The 23,805-nt window shown below is 40.6% G+C and overlaps 1 protein-coding gene across 1 annotated transcript in view; it reads right to left on the reverse strand.

Annotated features, from left to right (window-relative positions):
• Positions 1 to 23,805, reverse strand: part of arhgef2b (rho/rac guanine nucleotide exchange factor (GEF) 2b) — a 62,451-nt gene that overhangs the window by 15,868 nt on the left and 22,778 nt on the right. The gene's annotated exons all lie outside the window — the stretch shown is intronic.

Genomic DNA, 23,805 nt, shown 5'->3' on the forward strand with positions numbered 1-23,805 from the left:
CCAAAATGAGATTTGACATGAGGTGCACCTGCTGCTCCAAATTGACTGATGGGACAAAAGCTGAAACAAATGCCTCTCTGCAAGACCTCACGTTGCTTATGGTCTGTCTACAATTCGAAAAATTTGATTTTATTTATCAAAATCAACAGCGATCTTTAGAGAATCGAATCACCTTTGGCAAGCTGACGAGCACAGACGAGGCCTCTCTCTGACTTGAACCTAATTGAGGATGCACAGAGGGTGTGTGGGGGGTTTTGTTGCAAAAGCCACCATCTGTTGTCAGTGCGTGGTGTTGCTCACCATGACCAATTGTGTCATTAGATTATTGAATAATTAGAGGACGGATCATGTCTACTCAGAAAACATGCCTTTCAACTGTATTTGAGTGTTTGGCTAATTTCTTGAACACAAAGAGTTACATGATATCTGCAGGAATACATTTGGAGGGGGGGGGACATTAAAAAAAATATGTAACTGAGCAAAGTTTAAGAAAAACTGCAGCTTTGATTAACTCAAATGACAATAAAACATTTAAGAGTGGGTGTTAGCGAAAAAACATTTATTTTTTTACACTATTTCATTTTGTAGTAAAACTCTTCATATGACAATCCAAATCCCAGTTTCCCTGTGCAGACACCGTATCTCCCTGTGAGTCGAGTGTCCCCACTGAGCTGAAGGAGGACTTTAAATGAATCCTACGTAGCTCAGGGCATTTAAGAATCTTTTATTAATGAAGATTGCACTTTGTCTTAGGTGAAATCGTCTCCAGAATGTCAAGGGACTGCCTTTGAAGCCACCCACTGCTACAACACCAAACTAAGTGAGTTTTCTCCCACTTTAAATCATAGATTCACTGTTAAACTTTAAAAAAAACTGGGCTTTAAGAACTTTCTTCGTGGCCAGGTGGGACAGCAGAATGAAAATAAGGATATGTATGAAATCCCAGCCGCTTATAGAGAAAATGAGATTAGAGTGAAGAGGCAGCTCTCGGATTTAAGTCTGAGTCGGCCACAAATCTCAGGTGGAAGAGAATTGTCCCAATATGAGATATCCATCATTTGGAAAGATTGACACCTACAGTACTCCTACAAAATGTTTGTTGGCATGAAAGTAAAACATATTATGGTCTGCTTTAAAAGTTACAAGTCATCTTGAGACAACTACTTCCCACGTAGCTCTGTTTTTGAAAACTCAAGCCTATAAAATCTTTTTTTTCAGTTTAACATTATCTGTACATGTCCTGAAAACATCTGGAGACCTCCAGGAGTCATCGACTGTCACAAAGCTGCGTCATGCTGGAAATGAAGTTAGGCAGTTATGACAGCCAACTGCTCTATAAGCGGCTGTATCTCACCTTAACATTAGTCATGTAATTTACTTGAGATGGAAACAGACAAGACAAAACTATCAATTAACTCACAAAAGAAAGTCTAAAAAACACTATTTTGCTGCTGTATGTCAGATCCTATCAGAACATTTTCAGCAGCTAACCTTTGCCCCTGCTTATGCCACTCACGTCTTAGCATATATTCCTGTCGCAGAGGAAACTGCTGGTTTATCTAAATGTTAATGTGGAGAAAAGTGAATTTGTTACGCTGTGACCAAAGTGTACGACAAAACGGAGCATGGTTACTTATGGCTGTAACAGCTTTACAGTGACATTTGTCACTATAATGAGTTCAAATGTGAGTCCGTTTAAGTGAAAAGCTAGAGCTCTGACAGATGGACTGCGCTAATTATAAATAATACCAATGTGGCTGAATGACTACTTAAAGAAAACAGGTTTGGGCAATTCAATTAGGTACATAAGTATATAAGAAGAAAAGAAAACTTTGAGTCAGAGTTAATACAGTTTTGTATTTTCTGTTTCGGTTGAACTTCCATTGTTTAACAATGTTTGGTTTTAGTTTTTAGATAGAACATTTATTTTAAAAAGAAAATATACCAGTACTTTTGGAGCATGCACACATGGACTAGCAACTGACAAAGACAAAAACTAGTTCTCTGTTCTAGTTAACTACATTACTTTCACAGCTAGTTTTATTTTTTAGTTTAAGGTAAGCATAACTTCTTTGGCAATAATTAACATAAAAGATAATAAAACAAAATAATCACTGTTTAATTTTTTTAAATATAATTTTACAAGTGCACGCTAGTTGACGTTTTATGATAGCTGTAATTACCGGAAGTGAAGGTCAATTAAAAATGGTGGTTCATCTTCCCTTGAAGTGAAGTCGTAGATGTGGAGACATTGTGGCAAGTTGAAGCAAATCCCACAGGTGAATAAACGTTTTAAGGGTTTAAATAAAACGTTATTAAAGTAATCTGCACACAGCAAAGGCAGCTTTAGCTGAGTTAGCCAAACGGAGCTGTAGCTTTACTGTTGTTACAAGTCAGATTTAATTTGAACTCGGAGCCTTCACCGGATTTAAAGGTGGATTTACACTTTACAGCGAGAACCAGCCGACATGCCACCTCTGCGTGCTGGGCTGCTGTGCACAGGTATGCGGCCAAAACTAATTCCCCGTTTTCAAAGAGTGAGATTGTGGGTCATATACAGTGTGTGTGCTTTGTGTACTAGGTATATAGGAAATTCCTACCTTCATGAGGCTGAATGTTAGCTGTTTTTTGGGAGTACTTGTGAAGAGGTGTTGATTCATGTTAGTACTGCAGGCTGTAACATAGCTGGAGGTGCTGTGCTGTGCTGTGTTGTGTCTAATTGATACAGACGAGGTGGATGATATTCAACCAACGCAGCATGTTTTATCTCAATACAGTGCTAATATTATCCAAAACTCCCAGTTACTGCCATTATGTTTTCTACACTTGTTACTAATTGCAAAGCTAATCCTGCCATTATTAGCTTTTAAACATGTCGTTTGTGTGATTGACTGCTTCCCCTGAAACTGTATGTTACCAACGTAATCCTCAGATCTTTTACCAAGGAAAATTTATCTGTGGACGCAGGTAAGAGGTGGGCTGAACATTTACAGACCCACTAATCAGCCATTTCAGCTTTTCTGGCTCCATTGTGTTTCCATTGCACTCACGGGGTGATGTAATAATATTGTGTCGCCTTTGCCCTCGATTTACAGCCAGACAAAACAACAATGGTGAGAACCAAAATGGGTTCTGCATAACTAGGTCTGTGTGGTGAGTTTTAGACTGTTGGTGGGGCTACGTGAGAGAGCAGCAGTCTGCTGTTGCTTCTGATAGATTGATGCCCCCTCCTCAAAATTCAGCTGTTTCTGAATGTAACCACAGCCCTGACAGGGAGTTGTTTGTTTGTTTTATGATGCTCTGAGCTGCTTACACTGATCTTAGAGCAGCAGTTCCTAATGTCGCCTGCTCTAAAACAAATACCATAATGTTAAAATATTCCTGCAAAAGCATAATAATATAGGCCTACTTAAAGTGCGCAAGGTTAAAGTCTATTTGTGAGCAGTTCATCATAATTACTGATGCATGAAAATCTTCATTAATATAAATGAATGTTCATTAATTCAATTAATATTGAGGCTGGTAAAGGTGGTGATTATAGCTATGATTTTTAGATAAATTGCGAATAAATAAAGTCTCACTTTGTTATGTCCAACAGTCTTACTGTGTGGAAGGGCAGATGGGTAGAGTCCCTTTTTTGTTTACATAATGTCAGAGTCAGAGACACTTTATTTATCCGCAAGGAGCAATTAAGATAGATGATACTTTGCCGACCGTACATACAATACACAAACATCATTCAACATTTATTTAATGTTTAACTTGTACAAAACAGAACAGTTAGGTTAGATTTTAATGATAAATATTTAGATTTAAATCAAATTTTAAAAACTCCAGTGTAGTCAATCAAAACAAACGCACAAAAAAGGCGACACCACATTGAGAACTGAGTTGATTTCAATCTAAAAGTTGGCAGCCGTGTCCCAAGTTAGTGCGAGTGTTGCTCACTACGCTGGTTTGCAACCTTTCCACAATACATGCTTTGATTCTTCACTCATTCTCATTTTCTTCATTCTTCATTTGACAGTTTGTGGTTTATGTTGTAATCACCTATGTTGCACCTGCAAATCAGGAAATAATGCAGACAGTGCAGTGACCTTTTCACTTACCTTTGATTTGGTTTTGGCAAAAGCAGACAGTGTGACCCTGTTTGTGCTCAGCTTCAGTGAAAAATTTCAGCCACCTGTTTCTCGCTGGTCATAAAAGCTCAGAGTAGCTGATCTGTTTTTTTTGTTCCCCTTGTGTTCCGGTAAAAGGTCCTACCCTTTACTGTGTGTGCCGTTGTTTAAGCTTTGCAAAGTCAAATTGCATTCATTGTGACTCCTGAAGGCAAACGTAAAACAAAAACAATGTCTGACAGTAATTCGAGCTTTCATTCATGTATTAAAATCCTGTGTTGTGACATTCTGGTCATATGCTGAGCTATTTTTTTCTAAACCAGTTTATTTAACATGGTGAATTAAAGTGTCAGGTCTAATGTCTGTTATCTTGTCATCCCTGCTGCCCTGAGATGCATTCGACAGGCTCTCTGACTCCTAGTCACATGGGTTTTATGGCATTTCAAGTCTCTCGTTGAAATGATTTATGTGGTCGGCACAGATGTTGCTCACATCCTGATTTTTCATTCAATTACTGAATCTATCTTGCTGTTTTAATTATGGCTATGAAAAGTCCCATATTCCTCCTCTTCAGCTGCACTCCACAGCCCATATTAGGGCCCTGAGATAATCTGGGCATGCGTGTGGCTGTCAGGTACTTGTTACTTGTTTCCTTTCTTCTTTGTTTGTTGTTGAGTTGGCAGTTTGTCATTGAAGAAAGTTTCTTGTGCTGGTAGACGTAGATTAACTTGGCTCGAGCTTTTAATGATCCACACTGCAACATGTCAGGTCCTGTCATGGGTTTTTGTTAATTACGAGCTTCCTTAAAGCTGTAAAAATGTTGCAATTTAGGTGTGGCTCTTATTTACCTACATAAGGAAAATAGTCCACTTAGTGATAAGAAGCCTTTTCCAAAATGTCAAAGCTTTTTTTATTTTTAATCACAATCACATTTCTGTTGACTTGACGGATGTTATGTGATTGAGGGAAGTGTTAGGGTTTTTCAGAAAGTAGATGCCTTAAAGTTCTGCTGTTATAAGCTTTTATATTTAGAACAAAGAAGGCCAGGTTGTAACACCAAAAAATTTGTCAACCTCCACCCTCAGCAGAGCGCTGGGCAGTGGTTAACTTTGTCCAAATAAACGTTAAATGATTTAGCCTAGTCGATTTTTAATGAGTAGAAATAATTAATCAGATACTGACTGAAGAGTTCATAAGTCATAAACTTTGCCTTGTTTTTTTTGTTTGTTTGTTTGTTTTTTCTGTCTACCTTCTTTAAAGTTTTTGGAGCTGTTTTTATGTGTGTGAAATTGCTACAAAGACTCCCTGATACACTGATGAAAACATTGTATCTCTAACCTTGTCCTTAACAGTTGCCAGCAACCTTGTGGTTTTAAGAGGTTAAATGTAGCAATATTATTCTTCAAAAATAGTATACAGGTAAAAAAAAAACTAATTTCTTTGCAAACATAATTTTTCGTCACGGCAGATTAATTTCATTTATGATTAGTCAAAGTTTGGAGTAGTTTGTAGTGTTTACATTTTTTTTCTTTTTTTGTCCTACAAATACTTGCCGTCATTTTAATCTCTAAACTTTGTAAAGTGGCAGTTTTTTTTTTTTGTTTTTTTTCTGTCATTTTGCTTCAATTAAGGCTGCCACTTCTTTCAAACAGGGGCCAACTTGTTTGGAGGCACAGCTCATTCACGTCTTTCCAAAGTTTGTAACACTGCATCCTGTTCATCATTCTCACTTCTTTGAAATGATATTCAAAACATCCACAGAGCATTACTCTTGACAGTCAAATGGCAGCTTGCATGGCATAACAAGATGACACATCTGAGGTTGATAAGGGAGATAACAAGATGCACATCCTCAGTTCTCGGAAGTGCTCGCTAGCAGTCGTAGTGGCGCTGCACACATCTGAAGCTCTCTCCCCGGTCCTCGGAGTATCAGCTTGGCGACACTCTACCTGCTTTCCTTTCTCTCTGAGGTTTTGTTTTTCCTCCTTAAGTGGCTGAGCTGCTCTCCACATCTCCAGCAGACCTCATACATTTTTATTGCCATCTGGAGAATACAACAGGTCTTAACAATGGGGCTCTTGCTGAAAAAACTGCTTACTGTGGAGACCAACTCAAAGTCAACTTGACTAATTTGGCTGCCCATGACCTAGTGCGTGTGTGTTTGCATCTGGCCTAAGCATGGGGGAACATGAAAGTATGCTATAATTGTATTGTTTTCTTGGATACCTGCTAGATTGTTAAGGTAGCTATTGTTCAGTTTCTATCAGCGGGTTTTACACATACAGTAAAGGCTCAGAAGTGTTAGTAAAACTGTAAAGAAGTAGAAAAATATTATGGTAAATGGCCTGTATTTATATAGCGCTTTACTAGTCCCTAAGGACCCCAAAGCGCTTTACATATCCAGTCATCCACCCATTTACACACACATTCACACACTGGTGATGGCAGCTACATTGTAGCCACAGCCACCCTGGGGCGCACTGACAGAGGCGAGGCTGCCGGACACTGGCGCCGCCGGGCCCTCTGACCACCACCAGTAGGCAACGGGTGAAGTGTCGTGCCCAAGGACACAATGACTGAGACTGTCCGAGCCGGCGCTCGAACCGGCAACCTTCCGATTACAAGGCGAACTCCCAACTCTTGAGCCACGATCGCCCCACGCCCCATTATGCCTGTGTACCGCTAGCTGATGTTGAGCCATTTATATTAAGCTAGAGTTGACTAAAACGGTGTGCTTGGCTCACCGGATACATCAAGTGAAGAATTACGGGGATTCAAACCAACGTCGAGGCTGCAAACCCCAACTTGCCTGTAGTTAAGCCAACTTTTCAACCAATCCTCATTTAAAATGTGAATGTGCAGAAGGCTAATTTACCAGTCTTATTTATTAGGAGGAAAAAATAAACAAAATAAACAAAAATCATAAATGAGGTTAAACATTGTCAAACATTACAATGTTTAACATTGTAAACATTGTAGGTGCCAGCTGGAACTGTTAATCACATTCAGTAACACGACTGCCATACGGTTGGCTTTTTGAAGGACTGCATACAAGTGGGTCTCTGTATCCTCTGCATTAAATGTCCATAATATTTCTCTGTGTGTTGCCAGAGAACTACACAAATAGACATCAATGGTGTCGTGAACAAAGTTCACTGTGATTGGGTTCACACTTTTGTTGAATGAAACTATACAGGAGGACCAGACTGAAAGTGCCTACTGTATATGTATGCATCAAGACTTTGTGCGTTTCAGCAAATAATCTTCTCGCGCTGTGCCTCCCACCTCCCCCTCCTTCCCTTCCATTTCCCAGGAGCACCGTAGTTTGATGGGCCGTCCCAGACGCCAGTTGACATTTTGTCCCCAGTCCGACCGGATGCCACATAAAAAATTCACTCAGGCGAGAAGCCAGGAGGAATACCCAGCTCCCCCCTTCCCCCAGCGCGTGCATCTCAGTGGGGAGTGCAAGGTGAGCAGAACTTGAGCTTGTCATGGCTGCACGCCTCTGACAAACATAAGTAGATGCTAATGGCAAAATCGTGACAGAGCAGAGTCCCACCACCATATGGCTAATTGCCACAACAATATCCTCTGTGTTATTAATCACGTTTTCATAGTGTGCCATGATAATTGGAATAATTAGGAGGGGAACAGGCACTGGGACGCCTCTGCAACATTCCTTGCTTGGAAAAAATGAGAAACCTTGCAAAAAATGTGACACTTTCCTTTCTCTGTCCTCCACGTTTGATCCTCCCTTGTGCCTGCAAGTATTCTCACTCACCTTCTTCCCCTTTCTTTTGCCTACAGTTTCCTCCCCTGTTCAATCCCTGAGCCTCCTTTAGCTTGCTAATCACTCTCTTGCTCCCCATTTCCCCATCTTGTTTACAGTTTTGCAGTGAAAAATGGAGTTGATAATTAATGAATACAGTGACTTATCGTGCCTATCGTGGGGACTTTGGCTATGAGTTGTTCTGGGGTGTGTTGGGGGCATTTCAGGTAGCTGAATGAGGCCACATGCACTACTGAGTCTGAACAATGACTATTGCAAGGGGTTAACTCTTTATGGGTCAGGCCATTGCTTTCTCACTTATTTGTTTATTTTATTTATTTTTTATTAATTAATTTTTTTTTTTTTACAGTAGTGCAGGTTGCCATATTTTAATTTGGTCTGCAATAATGTGTGTGTGTGTGTAGGGGGGAAGAGGTCAGTGAGTCATAGCTGCATGGTTGTGCTGCAACTGATAAATGTTTAATACATTATTCAGAATCATACTGGTTGTGCAGGGTTTTCAGACCTTCACAATTCAATAGGTACTCCTCGAGCACTTTATAGCATCCTGTGGGCTATGATTTACTATTCAGCAAGCTGCTCTGCAGTTTGGCCCATAAATTTCCCCGTTTATCCGGAAGCAACCTTAATGCCTCGGTGATAGCCCGTGCATTTTGAGAACCTAACTCTATTGATTCTGACAGCAAGTCAATCAATAGGACATCTGTAGCATTACAGGGAATTCCGGTTGCTTGTTTTTCCTCTGCCGAAACAGTCCAAGAGAAGAATCCAACTTTTCTGTGCAGCCAGTATTAAAGATGCCATTCCTTGAGCTGCGTGACCTCCATCAGAAAAATAATGGGTGGATTGAAGGAGATACAAAGATGGAGGTCATCAGTGGGACAGGGAGAAGTAATCATAGAAAAGCGATCAGAGTAAATAGGGTAGAAATATGGAGTCAGGACATCGATTATAGTAATGATCTATAAACAGAAGCAGCTCCTGTTGTGGCTGTTGTTTCCTGTTTATTGGAGAAGCACTGCTGAGGTACTTGAGACGGCGTTGCTGTAACAGTTTTCACTGTAGGTTTCTTCGATGCCTCCTGTTGGTTCCAAATGTCTTGCCCTGACATGTGGAAACGAATCAATCGGTTTATTAATGCCGTTAGGCACGGCGTCACTACAGCAAACTGTAACTACGCCTATTTCTAAAGGGAAATCTGAATTACATTTCATCTGTAAATTACTTTCCCCATGTGTTAATACGTTCAGGATTTGTTTTTGTTTTTTATGCCTCACATAGTTTCACTCCAATAACAAAGGGTGTGCTTATGCATTTATGAGGATTAAAGCTTTGAAATATAAGATGTCTTTTATGTATCGCAATCATTTCATATAGGTAGTTTCGGGTAGGTTTTGTTTTTGCCTGTAGATCCTATTTTTTTTGTGGAACACCTTGAGCAAGGCCTTGAAATATTTGGGGGGGAAAGTGGAATGAGGTTTAGAGAATCACTTGTTGTATTTTATAATTTCACTGTTTTCTCTAATCACTCTGAGGGTCTCCATAATGACTAGACTCTCTATTTAAGCAATTAGCCTCTCGCGGGCACCCTGTTAACACCATTCACACCTCCCTCAGTATCACTTATCAACACTTCAGATGACACAGCCGAAGACCAAGCTATTTTTTCCTTGCCACACTTCCCACTCATTCACTTCTCTTTTTCACAACTCTCTCTATTTCTTGCTCCATCATCCTCTCACTCTGTCATCCAAAGACATGTAGTCTACACTCTTACAAAGGCACAGATCCCCACACCTCATCGGTGTTGTGCAAATACAGATAATAATTGTGGTTAAGTTAAACCTCAGTGGGTCAAGTTTAAAAAGCACAGATTTTAAAAAGTGCTGCTGTCCCAAGGTCAGCATGCTTTTATGCCAACGTGTGTCCTCGGCTAGAGAATTGTACCCTAAAATATCTGAAAGTAAAAATGTTATTTTTTCTTACTAGTAATTATCAACTCAAATTTTAATGAGGCTGTAATACTGGAGTTATACTCATGAGATACACAATTAGAAACATTAAAACCACTGACAGGCCGAGTTAATAACATTCATTATATAATTACAGTGGCAGCTGTCAAAAGGTGGGATATATTAAGCACCGAGTGAACACTCAGTTCTCGAGGTTGATGGGAAGCAGAAAAAATCAGCAACCTCCAGGATCTGAAATGACTTTGACAAGTCCAATTGTGATGGTTAGATGAGTAGATTGAGTGGGTCATCTCCAAAATGGCAGGTGTTATGGAGAGTTCTTGGTATGCTGTAGGTCTGGTACCTACCAAAAGTGGCCCAGGGAAGAATAAATGTTGAACTAGTGACAGGGCTGCGGGTACCTAAGTCGATGCATGTGGAGAGTGAAAGCCGGCTCATGGAGTCCCATAGAAAAGCCACTGTAGCAGTTGGTTGTACCTTTTGTGTGGATGAGGTCGCTCATGTTGTAAGTGTTTAAATGGTCCTATTTTAGTCCAACTGACTTTAATTCATACGTTGCAGACACTGCAACAGCATATAAATCCAAGCCAACATGACGAGCTGATTGATGAGCTACACAACTTTGTCTTGGTTGGGAGACCAGGCCTCAGCATCACCTGATGTGTTAACACCAGAGGAAGTTTGGAACTATTGTTGAGTCAGCAGAGAGTTGGTGACTTCTACCCACCATGCTCTTCAGCACTCAGTCACCCCATCCTGTAAATTCATGTGGTCTGCCACCTGCCACCTTGCTGTGGTTCCTATGCTTTCACTTTGCAATAATACCACTTATAGTTGATCATGGAATATCTAAGAGGACTGACATTTCACAAACGGACTTGTTGCAGTGGTGAGATTGTATTACAGTACTGTGCTCAAATTCTGTGAGCTTTCTAGAACAGCCCATTCTTCCACATGTTCACCTATTTGTAAAAACAGACTTCATTGCTACATGCTGGATTTTACCTGTGGCAACAGGACTGAAAGCACCTGAATTCTAACTTTAAGAGGTGTGGCCTAATACGTTTACGCACATAGTGAAGTTAGTGGTGTATCAGCAAGAGGAAGCCCTACATAACAGTGAAGGTCTGTGCGTCTCTAAAACCAACTCTAGCCCTGGCTCCTCCACTGGTGCCTTCCACAAACTTCAGCTGCTGTTGTGTTCATGGTTTCATTCACTGACCACCTGCCCTTGAGCATAGCTTGTCAAGGGGTTTAAGTCAAAAATTATCCTCACATGTGAACTTTCAATAAGTTAGGGAGAATTAGGTGGAGATATTTCCCCCGTTGTCCTTTTCCACATGTAACTCACCTTTTAATCATGCCTATGATTGGCACATTACCCCAGAACTTGATTATAGAGCAATGAAAGAAGGCAGCCTGAGCTGATGAACCAAGCTTTCTTTGAAAAGGTGTGTGTGTGTGTGTGTGTGTGTGTGTGCGACCGACCGACCGACCGACCGACCGACCGACCGACCGACCGATTTTTACTTGTTCTGCAATAGCGTTTAGGTAATAATACTGCTTTACGGCAGTTTCATTGCAGAAGGATAAAATACCCTGCAACACTTCAAAAAATATCCAGGGTTAGTTTGTGTCTTGCTGTGTTCATGTATCTCTACTTTGAGCATAAACGTATTTACACAGACTTACTCTTTTTGATTCAGATGAAAGCACCATATATCTGTACTGTACTTGCTGATCTTTTTTAACTTTTGAAACTAATTGTAACTGAAATAAGAAAGGCAGGAAGTCACCTAAGCCACTTGAATACTGATATATCTTGAGGTTAGTGTGACTAGGGTCTGTTTAAAAGCTCAAAGTTACTGTTGGGATAAATAAAACTGTATAGATTTTAGCTGATAAGCAGACAGCATTAAAAGGAGGATTGGCGTTTGTTAGTGGGGTATATTCTGGCCAGTCCTCAGTTTTTAACAGTGTTTGTTAAATAACTGAAGATTCTTTGTATACATCCTTCTCTTCAGGCACAGTTTTAGCTCCTTTAAAAAAAGAAAGAAAGAAAAAAACACAAAACCTGTTGCCTTCTTCTCTGGACTTGAGTTGTTTAGAAAAATTATGGCTCTTCAGCGCCACCCACTCAGGTTAACTGAACCATCCTAATTATTTGGCCTCTTCAGCATCTGCCTGCAAGAAATGTTTATAGCCTGCCAGCAAACTCCAATCTGTCACAGAGACATCGAATACTATCTGGTGTTATGTGTTTATAGTTGTGTGTGATATATGCTGAATAGGCAGAAGAGAATTATGGTTCTTATATAGAATTAGGAGGGGGGGTGTTGCATTTCTACCCCCTGTGTTGTCATTCAGACAGTTATGGACCCAAGAATGGCAAAAAGCAGCTGCTCCTCTGACCATAAAGCCCCGAGCCGAGCCCTTAATTGTTCCCGCTCGCACAGGGAATTATTTCCACCCTGGCCCACCCTTGGGAACAGGAGATGAGGAAAGAAGAGGAGACAGTACGGTGGGAGGGGGGCAGGAGGGGATGTGAGGGATGGACAAAATGGCAGTATTGATGGCAAGGTGTGGGCAGATTTTGGCACAGCCATCTGAAGGTGTGGGTGGCAGGTTGAGAAGTCTTCCTCTTTCACAGCTCCTACAAAAACCTAAAGACTTGAGACTGAAACTGGGTCATGACTGAAATTGGGGTGCTGTATATGGATTTTGAATGTTGCATGTAGGCTGCTACTTTTCAGCTGCATGTTTTTATATTTAAAAAAGAAACAGTTTATTCAGTACAGTGCCACTGAGATATAGATGAGTCTCCCTGGCCTAGAATAGCTCCGCTATTGGCCAGGTAAAAATGTTTTAAATGGTTCACAGGTTTTATAACATGACACTTTAAACAAATTAATTTCATGATACACCACTAATGCTAACCTAATTACAAGGTACATTATAGGTTCTTAATACATTGCTATTTTTATTCTGAAAGAGTTACTTGTCTGTGCAATAATTCTTGCTCTGTGTTGGATTAGAATGGACTTGAGAAGTCTGAACCTATCCTGCTTATTAAAGATGTAATAATTTTATTTGTTTGATACAACATAAAAGCTGCACACTTACTATTTTCCGACTCACTTCAATCCTTTATTTATATATCACCAAATAACAACAGTTGTGTCAAGGTGCTTGATGTTGTAAGGTAAACACTCATTGATACAGAGAAAACAGAGAAAACTCCAACAATTAGATGACCCACTATGAGCAAGCACTTTGGCAACAGTGGCAAGGAAAAACTCAATTTTAACAGGAAGAAGCTTCTGTCAGAACCAGGCTCGGGGAGAGGTGGCCATCTGCTGGGAGGTAGACACAGTCGCTAGTCGGTACAGTGTCTTATCACCCATAGCATGCTAGCAGGGTTAGCTTTAAAGCTGAGCAGATGCTGTTCGAGTTTAATGAACACGTATGATGTGTTCCTTCCCGAGCAGTCGTAGTTTGTTAAGAAAGAGAGATTGGAAAGGTCACTTGGTGGCTTTAATTTATGGCTGTGCAATTAATCAAGTTTTAATCTTAATGACAGTTTAATGACAACAATTAAATGAATATGATTGACTGATACTGAATATGCCAATAGAATCCAAAGCAGAATCAAATGCTCCCTAATTAACCACCTGACCACGTGCCCACATGTGGTCAGGTAGCACAGGTGTTCCTGCACCGCGCAGCTTGAAGTTTCTTCTAAATCAAAAGACGGCTATAAAACCAATAACAGACTGTCAAAAACAAAAATCAAATGTCTGGGACAGCAGAAGGCGAAGAGCTTGTCTCTTGAAGCGGATCATCATCTGTTGTTTAGAATTACTTTGGATTTAAGCCAAGTAATGTTAACCAAGAAGAAATCATGTGCAAAGTTGAGTTGTGTCTGCGCCGCAAAGCAAGATAGCGACTTATTCAGCCACATGAAAACGCAACAGACTGCGTGTATAATGATTGCATCAAGGCTGCGAAACAGTGCAGTGGCTGCTGACGTGAACAGCCCAACATCAGCTCAGACATGCGTGCAAGAGCGCCGGTGGAACACGTCAACGTGTCCGTCAAGCTCACAGACACGCTGAGATCACCGAGGCGGTCTCATTACGTTTGGTCAAAGATGAGCGTCCTGTAAAGACGGTGATTGGCTAAGACTTTACGACAATTTAGATTTTTCTGTTTTTCAGATTCATTGAATTTAGGTGAATAAGGAGGACCAGTTTTATTTTGATGCAAAGATTTGTACATCGGTAGCAGTAATTCGATCAGCATCGCACAAGATGGTTGTATAAGTAGTACAATATTTCTGTCTTTCATATCTGAGAATTCAGCTGTACTTAGTAATTTAAGCTATGAATATGTTGTGCTAATTCTATATGAGGGACATACCTTCCAGGTTCGAGAAGTGAAGCCAATGCAAAACTGCCTTAAACCTTCATTCTTTCTAATGACCAGACGGAGATGACTCCTCTGGTTCATTTTCTATGACACAGCAAGCCGTTACCTCCCTTGATACATGCCCTCATTAAACATTTCTCTTTTGCATTTGCAGGCTCAGTCACTAGTTTCAAGTCTTGTTGAATACAACATGACTTTTAGCTTTAACTGTAACATGTGGGCCTACTTTGTTCAAGTTATAATCCACCCCTCGCTCATGAGTCGGTTTATAAAAAGCTGTGACGGTGATGACAAAAATTACTTGAGGTTTCAAAGATGCGACTTTGCAAACCAATAGGTAACGTCATGTTGGCTGCTGCTGCTCTTTGTATTCAATCTGTGGTCTCGCTGGACTTTTTTAAGATCATATTTCTATCATTCGTGAGTGTAAACCACTCAGTATGTTGTGACTAAAAGAGGAGCCACGGTGCAGCATTTGAGTGCATTGACTGTTACAGTTAAGCTTGTGGTGAATTGCGCACCGTGTTTTGTGCGCGTTTCATCTGTATGGTTTATTATATATGCCATATGCCTCTCTTTTTGCTCAGTGCCGTTGCTCTCGACTTTCTTAAAAACAATCTGCGGTGGGATGAAACGGAAAAGAAAATTATCTTCTCATCTGAGAAACTGAAACCAGAAGTTGTTTAGTGATTGTATTTTTTTCCTTAAAAAGATAAGTCGCTATCAAAAATCAGTCATTGAATTACAACTAATCTATATTCTGCCTACTCCTCTCTCCTGTTCTCGAAAAAGCACACTATGCTCTGACTTGTGGTTAATCACAAAAAATAAAAGACATCGGTACACTATCAGAGGATTTTCTGTCAGTGATGGTGTTACTGCAGTTCAGACTGCAGCTCCATGTTCAGTCCACTACTGCGCATTTATATCTTACACCTTGGTTCAAGCCTTGTGCACCAGAGGCCTCCTCCAGATACCGAGTCACTGTGCATCTGTGTGTTCCTCCCTCTCATCTCTAGAGGTGAGCTCTAGGTTGCTCCACATATTAGTTTGCTTCCCACTTAATGAGGCAGTGGAGCGTGAAGGTCCAAGCAATCCTAAATGCTGCGTTCATTAAACCAATGGTGCTTAATGATGACGGCAAAGGCGCCCGCGACCCGTCAGCTCCTACTGAGGGCGACCATTAGCGTTAGAGCCAGCCAGCTGGGGGGAGACAGTGGCACGGAGGGAGGGAGCTGTCAACACCAGTGTCACAAGGACGTGTTGGCTTCAGTAAATGGCTGCAGCAGAGTCTGTGAACGATGCTGAAACACTGAGAAGTCTTTAGATGATGCTGAAAGTTGGGGGATGCATAAAGCTACAGTTAAAGAAAATGTGAATTTTGCCAATGTGGCATTCTTGATTGAAGTGCTTGTAATTTGTGCTTGTAATTTGGAGCAGGGTTGAACCAAAGGCCTCCTACAGATACAGAGTCGCTATGTTAAGTTTAAAGCTGGTAATTTTCAAGGCTGAAAAATGCATTTAAATGCTGGTAAAACTGGAATAAGTGTTTGTTTTTTTTATAATTTAAACCCAGGTTGTTTTCCATAACTAACAACGATGAGATATGTTATAATTTCAACAGCAAAACCTCACTGGCATGTGATGCGTAACATAATCAAGCACTACGTGTTACTCTGGATGTTTTACAGATAACATCTGTGAATTCTGGCTAGACGCTGAGCCTGAAATTAAAGTACCGGTAAAAAGAATATGGTTTTTAACTTGATTTAGGATCAGGATCATACAACCCACATGGTTGTATGATCTTGGAATGTTTACCCAAAGCGCACTTTGTAAAGATTTAGACTGGAAGTTTTCAGACTGTATTGAGCAAACACAAATCTTTGGTGCCCACCTCTGAATTGTAGTGATCAAATGTGCTATGTGGTTGAAGATATGCACGACGGTTGTGTTGTATCTAAATTGACTGGCATGCAAGGTACTAATTATAGTTATATAAGTTTAGTACAAGTGTTTTGTACAAGCATATATTTAATTAAAGGGGTACTAATTACCAGAGTATGTTTTGCACGATGCTTTAAAGAACACCCCCATCAAACAGTAAGGCGACGTGAGCTGTAAACCCGGGTATCTTTTTTCCAGATTAACAAAAGAGCTCTTTTTTTTTCTGCCGTCATGTTCACTAAACCTCTTAATGTTAGCTAGCTCCATTACTACCACAATCAGCTAAAAAACATCAACTCACACAGGTACATAATCTGTTAAATATTCATCGCTGCAGTACGACAAACATTGACTAATTGCATTAGCACTGATGTTGAGCAAAAATATAGCTGCAAAAACAAACTTGGTGAATACAGAACATTGTAACAGGGACTCAGTCAGACGAGACAAGTGAGCAATCGGAAAAGCTTTGATTTTTGCCTTTGTTCAATCACGTCCTTTGCAATGTTTGCTTTTTCTCAACTGTATAAAAAAAATACACTTACAGCAGCATACCAACCTAACAAATGTAGTCTTTTTCTTGGGCTATATCATAAGACAACATAAAGACTGATATTTATAGAAGCTTTAGCAATAATAGCACCTTCTGTCAACCAATACAAGTTGCTATTTGTCCGATATATTGATGTCTTTCCCACGGTCCTCTAAAATAACTTGTGACAACCAGCCAATCAGACAAAATACTGATGACTGATAATAAACCTAAGACAAAGTTTATTGCAAAACTAGTGTGTTTAACCCCAAATTTTTTGCGGATGCAATACATGATAAAAGTATTGGACCACATCTTCAAAGTTCACTACAAATGTATAAAATCAAGCACCTAGCCATGTAGTCTCTAGTTTTGAGGAATGAATAGTTCTCAAGAAATCACTGATTTTTTTGCATTTTACTATAATAGGATGCCACAGACGAGAAGTTACTGAGCGACGTGGTGTGTAAGAGTCGCCAACGCTCAGCTGACTCAGTAACTGGAGAGCTCCAAATCTCCTCTGGCATTAACATCAGCACAAAGACTATGCTGGGAGCTTCATGGCATAGGTTTGCGTGGTTGATCAGCTCCTGTAGGTGTAGGTGGTCCAGTACATTCATCCATGAGGTTTCACACAATCAACTGGTCAAACTGAAGCTCGAAACAGGAACTAAAACAAAACAGGATGTCAGTGATAAATCTGATAATTGTGAAAAACTGGACCAGATTCGGATAACCAGTCGCTCTCTCTGGATTAATTTTGATATTATGTACAGTTGACTTTTATGGGCTCTCAGCCAGTGAACAGAATTATTTACTAGTCCATGTGTTAGGAAATTTAGGGGGAAGGCCAAGGAAGAGCTAAAAACATTTTTGAGTGACTTGAGGTATAGTGTGAGATATGGCATGGGTCTCGGTGGAGAAGCACAACATTTGAGCAGCCTTCTAGTTATTGACAGCTGAGCTTGACGGTGCATCCCACCACTGTCTTACTTAAAAGATTATAATAATTCTAATAGTAACTTCTTGCAGTAATGTTATGTGTATTATATGTTTGCTGGCAGTGTGTGAGGATCATTTGCTGCCCTGTCGATCAAATCAGATACAGCAGTGTCCATTTTGGAGCATTTCAGTAGTTAATATCTTCAACGGGTTATATTTTTTTATTTTTGCTTATTTAAACAACAAGTCACGCCTAAACATAACTACTTTACACATGAGAGTCGCTTGAAAAATCTTTCTAGGACACTTATCTTTTTTTTTAAAGCCTTGAGCCTTTTGTGTTTTTTGTGAAAATGTAATTATTGTAATAAGGCACTTTCTACTTTGTTTACATTCATGATCTGTCTGCCTTATTACTGCATTTGTCCTTTCTTACTGCTCCAGACAGAAGTTTAATGCTGAAGTACTCCATCAAAGGTACTTCATGAGGTATTTAACAAAAGGCTTCTGGCAAAAAGAAGTCCACTGCTCAGTCCAAAGCTCTGTTCTGCCTTTTGCTTAAAAGTGTGTGCGGCCACTTCAGCACATCAATGATGCAGGCATGCGCACGCGCACGCACACGTACGTGCACACGCGCACACACACAGGCTGCCAGTGATTTCCATGTGGCCCTCAGAGGACACACTAATGTATCCAAATATATTTACAACAGATGTTGCATTTTATTTTTCATGATAAAAACCCATTTCAGAAAATTTACTTCATAATGGGCAAAGCAAGTTTTTCTCTCTCCCTCTCCCTCTCATATTTTTATCTTCTCTTGAGGTCCCTCCTATTAACAGTGAGGGAAGTGCACCACCTAATGGCTGCAAATGTCTCTTTTGCCAAACTTGCACATTCCAGCATAGAGAATTGAATGATTCATTAATTGTGAGACGGCGTCAGAATAATTTCAGCAGATCAATTCATTGTTTCAATGCTTCAATATTTAAAAGCTCAAAATAGCATTGCACATGTTTTTGTCATGAAAGCAGCTGCAGAATAATTTCTTTATTGAAGAACGCAGCTTTTACTAATTGTTCATAAAGCAAACGCCATCATTTTAAAAGGGTATTCTCAAAATCGTTCTGTTTTCTACACTTAACTAAGTTTAAATTGAATAAATTCAAAGTTTTGTTTTGTATGCCGTCACTTTTTTGGTGTTAATGCAAATATTATGTCTCTTTACAATGAAAATAAAATGAAAATTGGTAGACTTTGAGGGGTCTGTAGAGCTGGAAGCAAAGCAATGGGTACAACTGTGGAGGATAAAGGGGGGAGCAGGGGACCAGAGAGGTCTTGAGCAGAAGAAGAGGAGGAGATGAGGAGGATTAGGTGAGGAAGAGGACAAGAGCGCTCTCCCTCTCAGCCAGCCGGATGGGGAGAAAAAGAGTGACGAGAGAGAAGGCAGGAGGAGGAGGCGAGGGCGTAGCAAAATAGCTGGAGAGACTGTAAGTGTGTGTGCGAGGGCTAAGTGAGGCCTTTATAAATGAAAGCAGATGCTTGGCATTATGAACTTGTCGGGTCGCAGATGGGGATGGCGGTGATGGAGCACTTGACTCCCCGGATGGTTATCACTCACTCTCCTCCTGCCTCTCAGCTGCCTTCCTCATGAGTGTAAGAGGGAGAAACAAAAAGAGACGGCAAGAATATCCACAGAGTGAAAGAAATAAGAGGACAAGAAGGTGGACTTCTGCACTAAGTGATTAGTGGCCTTCTTTAAATAAAGGCCATGAATACACTATAAAGAGAAAAGCTTCAAGTCCTTTTTTTTTTCCCCCTCCTTCCTCTTTTTCCTCTTTTGATTGATCTTCGTGTCGGTGTGCGGTGATTGATTGGATTGCCTGCGGAACATCATCCCGCTAACTAGTCGCTCCAAGAAGGGTGTTTGTCACTGCCATTGATCTTCTTGTAAATGAAATGTTCCATTTCCAGTGCATTTTATTGTTAAATGCAGTTCATTAGCTACTCTGAGATTTATGGCCGTGTCTCCTCTCTTGGGCTAGAAAAAGAGGAGCTTTGAAAGGGGCGGGAGTGGAAGGGGAGAAGGGTAGAGACAAGTGTTGATGGTATAGAGTTGCTGTGGACTTGATAGATATAGCCCAAGTTTGCCAAGAGATGAGAGATAATGATGGGAAACTGTGCTTCCTGATATAGTGTAGTTACTCTGCTTGTCATCACTGTAGGAACTTCCACGCTGCCCTTTATCAGTACTGTAAGCCCTAACACATGAGTTCTTGGCATCATACCTTACATTTCCTAATGTTATCGGCCTTTTTTCTTTCCACTGGAAAAGATGATGAGATGGAATTCTATTTTTAATTACTCAGTTGTGTAGTTCTTAAACCAGTGTGGGTGGACACATTTTGGACTTAAAAGCCTCCACATTTGGCTACTGCCCAGTTCACAAAACATTACACTAAGCTGTGGGGACAACAGGGCCCTACTCTGCAGCCTGGGTGAGGTTACTAGATTCCTTGATTTCGTCATCATATGGGTCTTTTTAAGCCCTGTCCTGGGACCATTTTGTATCAAGGAACCCTACTAGGAAATATGCCATGATAAAAACCTGATTCATTGAGGGGTGGTTGGTTTGGACATTTCTCTGAGATACCTTGGGAATGCCACAATAATCCCCTGTTGAAGAGCTGGAGTCAGTGAGCAGGTACAGTGAGGTCTGTGCAGCCCCTCTTAGACTGCCGTCCTATGACCTGGATCCAGATAAGTGGTAGAAAGTTGCTGATGCCTGCGCTGTTCTTTGCTGGGGTCTTGTTACTGCTCTCAAATCCCAGAAGAGAGCCATATTGGCAGAACACTGCATATGAAAGTAACAATCTTCTTTTGAGTCAGTAGTGAGTGAAATGATGCAGATGAAGCATGAAAGTCTTTGTCCATGAACCCCGAGGCCCTACAAGGATTAATTTCTGCCTTTTTAAACTATTGGAAAAAAACCTCAGTGAAGTGCTTTTGCGTTTGAGTAGCCCTAAAATATGTGATTAGTAGCCCGCTTGTTCAGATCCCCTGACCAGTTTCAAATATCTGAGCAGAGAAAGTAAATGAGCAACTCTCCACACTCCCTCAGCAATTATCGCACATGTGCCCTTGTTCAAGGCACTTACACAAAAGCTCAAGGCTCCACTTACTTCAGTGGAGGAGTTGAGTGGCCAGCAGCAGAGAACTGTGGTTGTACTGGGCAGCTCCCATTGGCATCTCTAAAAATGCTAGTCTTTACTGGTCAGGAAAGGCCAACTGTGCTCAAAGCAACATTTGTTCGTAAGTAATCCGCCTGTCTTACCTGTGTAAATCACATAATTGGGCTACAGCACAGAGCACAGTGTTGTTTTCTGCTAAAAAAGGAAGCTTTTACATGTGCTTCACTCCCAACTGTAAACTTGTGATTTGACATAGCCTTGCCTCTGGTTAATCACTGCTTGTTAAGGAGTTTCTGGCACATTAAAGAGCCACACCACTGTTTGCCTGTCAAACGGTGTAAGAGCAGTGCAATTACAAAAGCAAACTTTACTCACACTCCTGGCTCTTAATGAAAAAGGTGTGTGTGTGTGTGTGTGTGTGTGTGTGTGTGTGTGTGTGTGTGTGTGTGTGTGTGTGTGTGTCTTCTGTAGATACATACATTTATGCACAAACTGCTGATGCTCTGACTCAAGTCTCCTTGCTGTTACATAAAAACGTGACCCAGGAGGTTCTAGATATTTGTATGCTCAGCTTAAATTTAATGCAACATTATCATACAGTTGTCAGTGTACCAAAGAATGTGCATGTGTGACTCCCTGCTTACTGTTACCAGTACTCTTAGAGGAAGAGTACTGGTGAGTGTGTGTGTGTGTGTGTGTGTCCCACTCGCCGCTGTGGGGTGGTCTTTTGTCCTTTGGCAACTTGAGGGCCCTGCACAGTATCTTTGCTGCTCCTGGGACAGAGTTCTGGAGTTCCTGGGATCTGCTGGACCCACTTGCCCAGTTTCATATCTTCTCTAGCTACTCTCTCAGCCCCTGGTATTCCTAGAGCTTCTCTGTGTTTCTTCTTCTTTGTCCACCACTACTATGTCCGGTTGGTTAGTCAACACCAGCTTGTCCATCTGGATCTGGAAGTCTCACAGGTTCTTAGCTTTGCCATTCTCAACCACCAGAGGGGGCATATCCCATTTTCACCTTTTTTCCATGATAAAAAGACGAATCGCCACAAACTCCTGTTTATGAACAACTAGTGCATGTCGACAGTTGGTGCTCCTTACATGTGTTGCAACATATAAATATGTTTGCGTTAGAGCACATGTTGGGACTGCTGTGTTGCACTGAGAATATACCCCCCCCCCCCCCCCCCCCAAACCCAACAGCATGTAAACTGCACACATGTGCTATATATAATGCTTTTGTTGGATTTAATGAACCCATTGTCTGCCATATTGGAGGGCTCTCGACAGCTGCCTGTTTCCAAAGCCCTGAAGTTAAATCAGAACTTTTGGGTCCTGTTTCAGTAAGAGAACCGCATTTTAAAATTTCACCAACTGGTAATAATTCAAATAACACAACCGCATTGGAATGGGGCCTTACTGGGCATTTTGTCCTGCTGTTCTAGTCATATATTTATGTACATGAGTAATGGTGGTTTTAAAAAAAGCATTGCTTATTCAATGTTTCTGTTTTTAGCTCCTGTTTACACAACCCATTTCCCACAAGTCTAAATGACACAGAAGCCACAGCTGTGCAGTAAATATTAATGGTAGCTGTTTTTTTATGTATGCTAAAAACTGCATTAGTAGTTGTGGATGAAGGTAAATAAAAATACACCAGGAGAGTTGCACCAGGACTTCAGCGATATAGGTGGTCACAATGTTAAACTTGAGACATGAAGGTTTAGAAGAGCAGGGACTGTACAAAGTATCCATTTTAAGACAGTAGACGTGGAGTTATGTTGTTTTTCCAATTCACTGCCTCTGTATATTTTTTATGTCTAGTTGTCCATCACCATCTTGGTCCTTTGAAATCAGATTTGACTAATGAGAGGTGGGATCAGGCTGAGGGACACCACTGATTTGACAATCACTAGGTAAGCTCACCCTAAAAGATTTTGTTCTATTTCGACACTAATTGGAACCATAAGAACATCATGTTATCTTAATTGATGCATAAATTTAGTGATTAAACTGCAGCATACTGTTTACTGAGGTCATGGTTCAATAGAGCAGAGAGGTCATTTTTTTCATGTACATCTTTAGGTCTTATGTAACCAGATGAGTCACCACCTCCTGGTCTTTAGTAAGAACCCTGAAACTATGTCCATCTTTCATGTACAGTTTGTGGTTTAACGAAATATTCATCTTATTTTCCCCTGTAGAACGCTTAAGACTTAAAGTGTACTTTGATTACAATCATTATGTTTTAGCTAATTAATTGATTAAATAGGATTCCGGTAAGACTGTTTTATATAAAACCACAGTAACTACCAGGTCAAGTACGTACTCCTTACTACTTTCAGCAGTGTCACCTTCTTTTAAAATTTTAATTGACTGAAAATAAAGGCTCAATTTTGCCTTTTTAATAGGTGTCATTATACACAGTGGGGTAGTCTCACTTTGCAAGTTGACACCACTAAGGTTAGCCTGGCATTTTCAGTAGATGTGGTACTTTTTGATGGTGGTTGAGAAAACCAGAGGGACTTACAGATCAACCGAAATGGGAACACTACATAATTGTAAGAACAGAACCTCTTTGGAATTGCAGTTTCTGCAAAAGGAACAGCAGCACTGGTTACTGTATATGCATGCAGCTTATACGATTGTCTCTGAAGTAGAGATGAGCAGAATAAGTCAAAGAACTCTGAAGCTGCAGGGGAAACAGATTGGGATACTGCCATGAAACCCAGGAGACATTATAGATTATATGCATACATTTCCTGAAGCAAAGCTGCTAACAAGCTTTGGAGCCAATACTTTATTCATTACCTTTTCCCCCCTTTTAGCTCAGTAAAAATAAACTATCTGGATCTTTTGGTAAATATCTTGTTCTCTTCACAATTTTT

This window comes from Rhamphochromis longiceps, linkage group LG11, assembly GCF_057381845.1.
Source record: "Rhamphochromis longiceps isolate RC_006_pf linkage group LG11, R_longiceps_female_GT1.1, whole genome shotgun sequence".
Classification (NCBI taxonomy): Eukaryota; Metazoa; Chordata; class Actinopteri; order Cichliformes; family Cichlidae; genus Rhamphochromis; species Rhamphochromis longiceps.